The sequence below is a fragment of the Dasypus novemcinctus genome, chromosome 3 (assembly GCF_030445035.2).
Source record: "Dasypus novemcinctus isolate mDasNov1 chromosome 3, mDasNov1.1.hap2, whole genome shotgun sequence".
Lineage (NCBI taxonomy): Eukaryota > Metazoa > Chordata > Mammalia > Cingulata > Dasypodidae > Dasypus > Dasypus novemcinctus.
This window is the reverse complement of record NC_080675.1, coordinates 95264808-95274125: the sequence shown is the minus strand read 5'-3', so window position 1 is coordinate 95274125 and position 9318 is coordinate 95264808. Positions and strand designations below refer to the sequence as shown.

Below are 9318 nucleotides of genomic sequence, written 5' to 3'. Positions count from 1 at the left end.
GAACCTGAATTTTAACAAGATCCCCAGATAGTCACATGCAAGTTAAAGTTTTAAAAGCATCACTGTAAAGCACTCTACAAATTTAAGTTAGTGTTCCTGATTTAGCAAGGATCAAAGATCACTTGGAGTTCAGTTTTCTTCTCTTATATAAGATCATAAGGGGATGGGAGATTGCTACCTCTTTAAGTAATAGTTCCTTCTACCCCATTTTTTTTTTTACACACACAAATTGGCCTTTATTGATTACAACAGGATTAAAGAGAGGAGGGGATACAACCATTCCTGCCTGGGGCATAGTCAAGAAACCTGAAATCAAAGGAAAAGCCATAAGCACCCCGGGGTGGAGCTGGCCAGACCTCATAGGTTCTGCCCTGCTCTTGGAGCCATGTCCCAGTGATCGAGGATAGGACCAGTGGATGGGAAGCTGCTGGCACATGATGCCAAGGGGGCTGGAGTCCTCTTCCTCTGCCTCCATACATAATGGGGACTGGGATTGCATGCCTGGTCCCCACAAAGAAAAGGAGGGTCTACCCCAATTTCTTTAATAAATCTAGAGCTAAGGAAGATAATTATGAATATGCTTGGCCAAGCCAGTGGAATGAGAGGAAATGAAAGTGGGAGGACTTGGAGAGAAAGGAAGGAAGATGGATGTTAGAAGGAGATAGACTAGAATGATTTTCTGGGATAAATGTAGACAAGAGGTGAGAATTTACAGTCGTATGTGTGTGGGCTTTTGAGTATGTTCTGGGGGAGGAGAGATTTTTCCTCTTTGCTACCTTTCTCTTTTTAAAAATTTTTTAAGGATTTATTTTATTTATTTATTCCCCCCTCTCATTGTTTGCAATCACTGTCTGCTCTCTGTATCCATTTGTTGTATGCTCTCTGTGTTTGCTCATCTTCTCTTTAGGAGGCACTGGGAACTGAACCTGGGACCTCCCATCTGGGAGAGAGGTGCTAAATTACTTGGCTTGAGCCACCTCAACTCCCTGGTTTGTTGTGTCTCTTTGTTGCATCATCTTGTTGCATCAACTCACCATGCCTGCCTGTTGTGCTAGTTCGTGTCTTGGTCATCTTCTCCAGGAAGCACCAGAACTGAACCTGTGGCCTCCCGTGTGGTAGATGGGAGCTCAATTGCTTGAGCCACATCTCCTTCCCTCTCCTTTTTCTAAGAGGAAACATGCTTTTGATGTGGACCCTCCCTTTGCTCTTCCAAATGGATCAATGTTACTTCCCAGAGGCTGGAGAATTCTCCCATTCCATGTTGACTTGAAGAAGACAGAGGTCCCTGGCAGACCCCAGTGTTACTATGATGTGATGATGAAGCTTTGAGGGCTGGCCATTGCAGAATTTTCTTTGAAGAACAACATCTTTATCCACAGTGTGGTACCCTAAGAAAGATGGCTTCTGTGAGGGTGTGTCTAAGATGTGTCTGAGAATCCCTGACTTTCACAACTACCACAGCATCTATGCCAGGATCACTGAATATAATCTCTTCTCAGGGCTCTTATTCCCAAAGTGTCACCACCAAAGCAGGGTACACTGGAAGTCCATTGTTCTGTGTGAGGAAACAACCAGTTTTCTTGGATGCATAGTCTCCCCAACCTCTCACTGAGGGTGCCTGCTGATCTGCTCCACTCCCATTCCATTCCCAACGTGGGGGTCTGACCAATCCTAGCTGATTTGGATTCTCCTGCAGAACCTGGACCACCTCATTGATCCCTAGGCCCTACTCCCCGTCCCCTGCTCTCTCGCAGTTTCATTCTGTGGGTGTCTGTTAGAGGGCTAGTAGAGGCGGAGGGGAGAGAGGCTTGCCACCAGCTACCTCTGTGACCTTTTGTGTTGCCATGACTACCTTCCCGATCCCCCCTGTAGAGCAGGAGCTGATACTAAATACTTTTCTGGGGTTTGGCTCCCTTTTCTCCTTAGGTCTTCATTCCCAAGGGTGGATAAGGGGAATGGCAAGAAAGGGTCAGAAAGAAGTATGTTCCAGGGGCCTGGTGAACCCATTTACCGATATGATACTTTAATAAAACTCTCAAAGGTGTTGGCCATGAATATCTCTGAGTGTTTGGGTTCCCAGAGTCCTTCCAGCCCCTTTTTCTCCTTCCCCAGAAGAGCTGAGTCACAGACTCCTGGAGAGGTATCTGGAGGTGACACACTGAGGGACACCCTTCTTACTGAACCAAAGCCCAGAGCTGCCCCACACCAGCGGGAAGGTTTTCCTTACTGTCAGATGATGGGAATGGTGCTGACCTGGGGCCAACCCACTCCAGTGGCTGGGTCCCTTCCCTGGCACTGGTCCAGCTACCATGGCCACGCTTCTGGCAGGGGTGCCACTTTGCCTTGAACACCTGCCTCACAACTTAGCAGAAGACACGAAAAAAAATAATTTTGGTTGATTAAAAAGATGAACCATTGGGAGCAGGTGTAACTCATTGGTTTGAGTGTGTGCTTCCCATATACAAGGTCCCGGGTTCAATGCTTGTGTGTCCTAAAAAAAAAAAAAGACGAACTCGATTATGTGATTGATTACTAAGGAGAACAGGGAAATAAACTCAGAGTATGTAATTAGCATAAAGCTCCCTTCAAGTAGCTTTCAACTTTTAGAATCAACCCCACTGTAGATTTTTTTTTTTATTCCATCATCTTTTCATTGTATTATATGGGTTACTAGTGTTCTCCTGAAGAGATTGGTAGGGGGGAGTTTAGGATCTGTGACTTCACAGTCCAGTTTCTGACTGGGAAGGATGGGGGCCTTACTGTTGGTTTGGCTCTTGTTCTTTGTCCTTTCAGTGGCAACTGCTTTTCTATAAGAGGAAAGACAAAACTAGATTCTTATTGGACACCATGGACGCAAATAAACTTCAGATGGAAAACAGATATAAAAGCATGGGAAGCCAGAAAACAAGGTAACTAACTAAAAACAACAGCCTGTACAAGAAAATCAGTCCAAAAGAGAGCAAGAAAGAAGAGGATGGTAATAGGTAGAATAGATGTAAAGACTAGGAAGATGGACAGTAAAGTAAAGAAGGTAAAACAACAAAGAGGAAGGCAACCAGAAACTCCAGATAAAACAAGAGCTCTAAAAGGCAGACCTGTTCAGATATAACCTAAATGAAATATAATCTGGCATATTTTTGAGCCAATGAGGATGTCAAAAGGAGAATCCATTAGAATGCTCTTTTTTTATTTAAGATTTATTTTATTTATTTCTCTCCCCTGACCCCCACCCCTCTGCTCTCTGTGTCCATTTGCTGTGTTTTCTTCTGTGTCTGCTTGTATTCTTGTCAGCGGCACTGGGAAACTGCATCTCTTTTTTGTTGCGTCATCTTGCTGGGTCAGCTCTCTGTGTGTGAGCCGCTACTCCTGGGCAGGCTGCACTTTTTTTTGCGTGGGGCAGCTCTCCTTACAGGGTGCACTCTTTGCACGTGGGGCTCCCCTATGCGGGGGACATCTCTGCGTGGTACGGCACTCCTTGTGTGCATCAGCACAGCACGTGGGCCAGCTCATCACACAGGTCAGGAGGCCCTGGATTTGAACCCTGGACCTTCCATGTGGTAGGCAGACGCTCTATCAGGTGAGCCAAATCTGCTTCCCAGAACATTCCTTTTTGAATGAAAGATAGGTAGACATAGGATTCTTATCTAGGTAGTAAAAAGTTTTACATAGTCATAGTAATGCAATAATCTTTAGGTAAATGCTTTTTAATGTTTTTCTATGTTTGGAATCACTGCAGAGTAATGAAGTTCTACTGATGATTATGGAACAGAATATGAATATATCAACTTTAATAATAGAAAAGTCCAGAATACAGAAGTTGGGAACTACAGGGTGAAGGAGAGATGGAGGGAGGGGCAGTGGTACCAAAAGTCTCCCTTTATAAAGTGAAGAGGCAAATGATTTATGTATATTATTAATTCAACAAATACTTATTGAACACCTGCAATGTTCCAGGCACTCTTCCTAGTTCTGGGAATACAGTGGTGAACAAAACAGACTCAGATCTCTGCCTACTTACCAAGACAATGATAGATCTACACCAGGAATTATATTGGAAGAAAGGAGGGAAGATGGATTGGTGTTGAAACTAAGCAGAATGGACAAAAGTGATTAATTAAGAAATAGAGGTGGCGGACTTGGCCCAGTGGTTAGGGTGTCCGTCTACCACATGGGAAGTCCATGGTTCAAATCCTGAGCCTCCTTGACCTGTGTGGAGCTGGCCCATGCGCAGTGCTGATGCACGCAAGGAGTGCCCTGCCACGCAGGGGTGTCCCCCAAATAGGGGAGCCCCACGCGCAAGGAGTGCGCCCTGTAAGGAGATCTGCCCAGCATGAAAGCAAGTGCAGCCTGCCCAGGAATGGTGCTGCACACACGGAGAGCTGACACAACAAGATGATGCAACAAAAAGAAACACAGATTCCTGTGCCGCTGACAACAACAGAAGCGGACAAAGAAGATGCAAATAGACACAGAGAACAGACAACTGGGGTGGGGGGAAGGAAGGGGAGAGAAATAAATAAATAAATAAATCTTAAAAAAAAAAATTAAGAAATAGATAAGTCAGCATATTGCTCAGAGTTAGATAACTACCAGAAGAAATAAAATTTAAAAATCAGTTAAAAAACTCTGGGGAGGGATAGATGGTGGGGCAAAGGACTGCTGCTTTTCTTATAAGCTCTTCTGTATGAGTTTATTTTTTTTACCTTGTGCTCATATTAATTTTACCAAGATAAGTAAATAAACATAAAACCAAAATGCTATGCGATTGGAAAAAACCTTTAAATCATTCTTGGAAATATTTACCAGAGCAAGGGCAATGGCAATGTAACACTACGTTGGTTGACATAACTTCCCTGTATAGCACAGACCTTGAGATGCTTTCCTTCTCACCCTGTCTGAGGGAACCAAGCTCAGAGTCTCTTTTTCAGTTTCTTGGGCAACTCTTTATCCCTCTCTCTCATTTGGGCATAAGAATCCCACTCACAACCATAGTCCCTTGTGGACAACAGGTAGTAAATGGGTCAATGTGTCATCTCAAAATTGCAGAATGAAACATTTACAATCTCTGGTGTGGCAGTCATGGAGTTGCCTCTGGGATCTTTCTTCAAGAAAGATCTTGCTCATCAGCTGCAAAGGTGCTGTTAATGGACAGCCTCCACCTGCAGCACCTTTGGGATCTCCTCTAGCATTTGAGTTGGGCAGTTCTCAGTCAATGCCCAGCATAGCGGGGGACTAGGGTCAGGCCATTTCTGCCTAATTCCTCTTCAGGCAGTCTTTGCACTGGAGCTCCCCATTGGGTTGGCTGAGACTTTCTCAGAGCTACACAGCAGTCGAGGCTCTTCCTACCCAATCCACCTCCCTTATCACTCTGGGCCTGCTCTCTTGACTCTGACTTAGTCTGCTTTTGGAGAACCTGAATTAAGATACCTGGGCATATGGAAACATGCAAATAAACTATACTACCTGAAAACCTAAACGTCATCTTCCCTTTTCAGATTGGTGAAGAGTGTATATACTGACCTATTTGTGGCCCCAGATTTCAAGGGTATAAGAAAAAGAATCAGTGCTTTTGGGGTGAAGAAGTTGGTTGAAATGGGGTTGAAGAGGAGGAGATAGTGATAGGAACTTTGTAAGTTTTGGGAAAACTAGTAAGAAGACTTCTGGGACTAAATCCATTAATTAAATCTATAAATGCCTTTGGAGTACATGCCAACAGTTCTCACAACTCACCAAGTATATATATTTCCATTGGTCTTATATTGCAGTGGGCTGTCTTGTGACTACTGAAATTAAAAGTTGTATGTGCCTTAAATACGCCTCTAGTCTAACAGAACATCAGTGCGAAAACTTGCTCCCTCCAGATGCCTTCCACACACACAGTCTAAAGGGAAATGACTTCATCCACAGACACTGCAGAGTATGCTTTCTGAGAAGCTCCATACAAAAAGGTGGTTATGCAACCTTTCTTACCTCCAGTGCCATAGTTGATTGGACCTGAAGAGAGAATCTGACTCAGCTGTAGCTAATCTAACCACTGGCGAGCAAGCAGTTTATGAGGCCAGCTTAAGTGGTTACCCAAATGAGAAGATGGTGACAACATTCACTCATTCTGCAAATATTTCCTCAGTTTCTACTGGGCCAGGCATTTGGAATACATCTCAATAACAATATGGATAAAGATTCCAGCCCTCATGCAATTTACATGCTTGTGAAACAATAAGAAATATATGTGGTAGACTGAGCAATGTACCTTAGAAAACACATGTTCTTAATCTTAATCCCATTCCTGTGGGTGTGAACCCATTGCAAGTAGAACCTTTTGAGGATGCTATTTTTAGTTAAGGTGTGGTCAATTGAATCAGGGTGGGTCTTAATACTATTACTGGAGGCCTTATAAAGAGACAGGCATGGGAAAGAGCTGGAAACCAGAAGTCAACAGAACCCAGAAGAGAATGGAGAGGGCATCACCATGTGGCAAGAAAGCCAAGAACCCAATGATGGCCAGTTGGCTAGCCAGAATGCTACTGGTTCCTGGAGGAAGCAATCCTTCTAGCCAATGCCTTGATTTGAACTCTGGCCTCTGAAATTATAAGCCAATAAATTCCTGATGCTTAAGCCAACCCATTATGTGATATTTATCATAGATGTCTCGAAAAATAAGATGATATGTGAGTCATATTGTACGTTAGATAAGGTATATTGTATGTTAGATATAAGAAGAGGTATAGCAGTGTGAAGAGAATCTGGAGTAGGGTTGGTGGGTAAGGTTTGGAATGGTGTTATCTTAAATAGGGTGAGCAGGGTAGGCCTGAGATGACATTTGATAAAAATACTTGAGGGAGGTAAGGGAGTTAGCCCAGGTATCTGGGGGAAGAGCATTGCTCTCAGAGGGCTCAGAAACATACCTGGAGAGATCTAGAAACAGAAGGGCTGTGTAACTGGAGTAGAGTGAACAAGGCAGAAATTATTAGGAAATGAGACTAGACTGGTAACAGGGGTTCCCAAAGACATTGTAAGGACTTTAGCTTTTGTTCTGAATGAAAAGAGGAACCATTGTTGGATTTTTAAAAAGATTTTTATTTATTAATTCCAACCCCTTGCCCCTTGTTGTTTGTACTTGCTGTTTGCTCTCTGAGGCAGTTTTCTTCTTTTTAGGAGGCACTGGGAACCAAACTTGGGACCTCCCATGTGGGAAGGCGATGCCCAATCACTTGAGCCACCTCCACTCCCTGCTTGTTGGGTCTTTCATTGTGTTTCCTTGTTGTGTCTCTTTGTTGTGTCATCTCATTGCATCATCTTGTTGCATCAGTCTGTCATGCCAGGTCATTGTCCTGATCATCTTCTTTAGGAGGCACTGGGAACTGAACCCGGGACCTCTCATGTGTTAGGCAGGATCCCAAATGCTTGAGTCACATTTGCCTCCTCATTGCTGGACTTTGGTCAGGTAAGAGTGGCAGGACCATGAGTTTTGGGAGGTGGGAAGAGGAAGGCATCTGGGGCTCCCTTGTTTTCTCTGTTGATCGAGGCAAAGAGGTCAGGATCTTAATGCATATTGGACAAATTGGAATTTTTTGCCTTTCTTTTTCATGATATCTCAATAATTGTACTTTTTTTCTCTCTTGGAATCAAGGTGCTAGGTCAGAAGTATTTGTTCCTTGAACTATACTGTGTCAGAGAAGGTGGACTCCACCAGGCCTAGAATTAAAACTAGCAATAAAGAGTCCTTTGGAAGCAGCTTCATCTTTCCCCACCAAAGGACTATCTGCTAAGGCCCATAGCAGTGAGGATATGGCAAAATTTTAGGACATAATCCTCAAGATTAACCAAAAGGACATGGTATTACTTTACTGATAATTTTTTTCCATCAGGCTTTGCATCCTTAAAACTATTACCATGGGCCCAATCATAAACAGAGGGTTCAAATAAAAAGAAATACAAATAGATTCTGATTATAAACATATGAAAAAGTAGCCCACTTCACTTGTAATTAAAGAAAGGCACTTAAAATCACAGTAAGATATCATTGACTTTTCTTCCCAGAGGCAACTACACTTAACAGGTACTTGAGTGTTCTAGAGAATTCTTCAAAATGTTTTCAACTTGTAAAAATGTCAATAAGCCATATCCATTTTTCTGCACCTTGCATTTCTCAGTTAACTATATATCTTGGAGATCATACTATTTCAGAATATAATTTTCAATATTAATACCTAATTATTTTAATGGCTGCATAATGTTTCCTTATATCCATGTGCCATAATTTATTTAACTGGTACTATAATTTATTTAACTGGACTTTTTGGTTGATACCAATGTTTTGTTTCTACAGGCAATACTGCTATGAATTGTCTTGCACATACATTTTTTTCCTTATGTACAAGGGTATCTGTAGGATAAACTGCAGGAGTTAAAGGTTATGTACCACTTAAATTTTGATGGATATCTGGTCAACAGATTATTATCAAAATTTTTATCTTTGCTAACCTGCCATTTAAAAATGGCATCTCTGGAAGCGAATGTGACTCAAGTCCTTGGGGACCTGCCTATCACATGGGAGGTCCTGGGTTCCATTCCCGGAGCCGCCTGAAAAAAAATGAAGACGAGTAGACAGAGAGCACACACACACAAAGATAACAATGAAGTGTGTGGGGGAGAGAAATAAAAAAATTACATCTTTAAAAATGGCATCTAACTATTTTATTGTGAATGAATTTGCTCATCTTTTCATGTTTAAAATCCATTTGTCTTTCTTTCTCTGTAAATCTGTTTTTGTCATTTGCCCATAAAGTGTGCGCTGCTTTCACAGATGGGCAAAAAATGTAACCTTGGGTTTTCTAAAATGTATATTCTTTTACCTGGAACCCTTATTCTAACTGATGCAAAAAACTTAACTGAAAATATTTAAAAAAACCCCACCTTAATTGAGTCAGGTACAGATAAACTCCATGAAATTTGGTAATTCTTAGTCATTCCTGTCATATTCAGGATTTACACCTTTGCTTTCTTTTCCCTGGGAAGTCACCTAAGCTGTGAGATGTGGTTTGCCAAGCTTTATGAGGTCGGTAGTATCTGGTCCCCACTTAGTGTGCTCACTCACTGATATCCAGGGATGTACCCTCTAACCAGTTTAGTCTTTGGGCGGTGGTGGGGGAGGGGGGCGCAGAGAGGGAAGGGGCCTTCACAATGTTATCCTTTGGAAAAAACACTTCATCTTCTGATCCTGCTTCCGAATGTTTTCTCCTTAATTTTTTTAACTTTGTCTAGTGCTTCCAGAACAATGTTAACTTAACAGTGTTGATAGTGGATTATCTTTTCCTT

At 42.5% G+C, this 9318-nt stretch overlaps 1 non-coding gene across 1 annotated transcript; it reads right to left on the bottom strand.

Moving 5' to 3' along the window:
- Positions 1–383: 383 nt before the first annotated feature.
- Positions 384–525, bottom strand: LOC111761592 (small nucleolar RNA SNORA57). The gene has a single exon (XR_002794920.2). It is a non-coding gene; the product is annotated as a small nucleolar RNA SNORA57 (small nucleolar RNA).
- Positions 526–9318: the final 8793 nt, after the last annotated feature.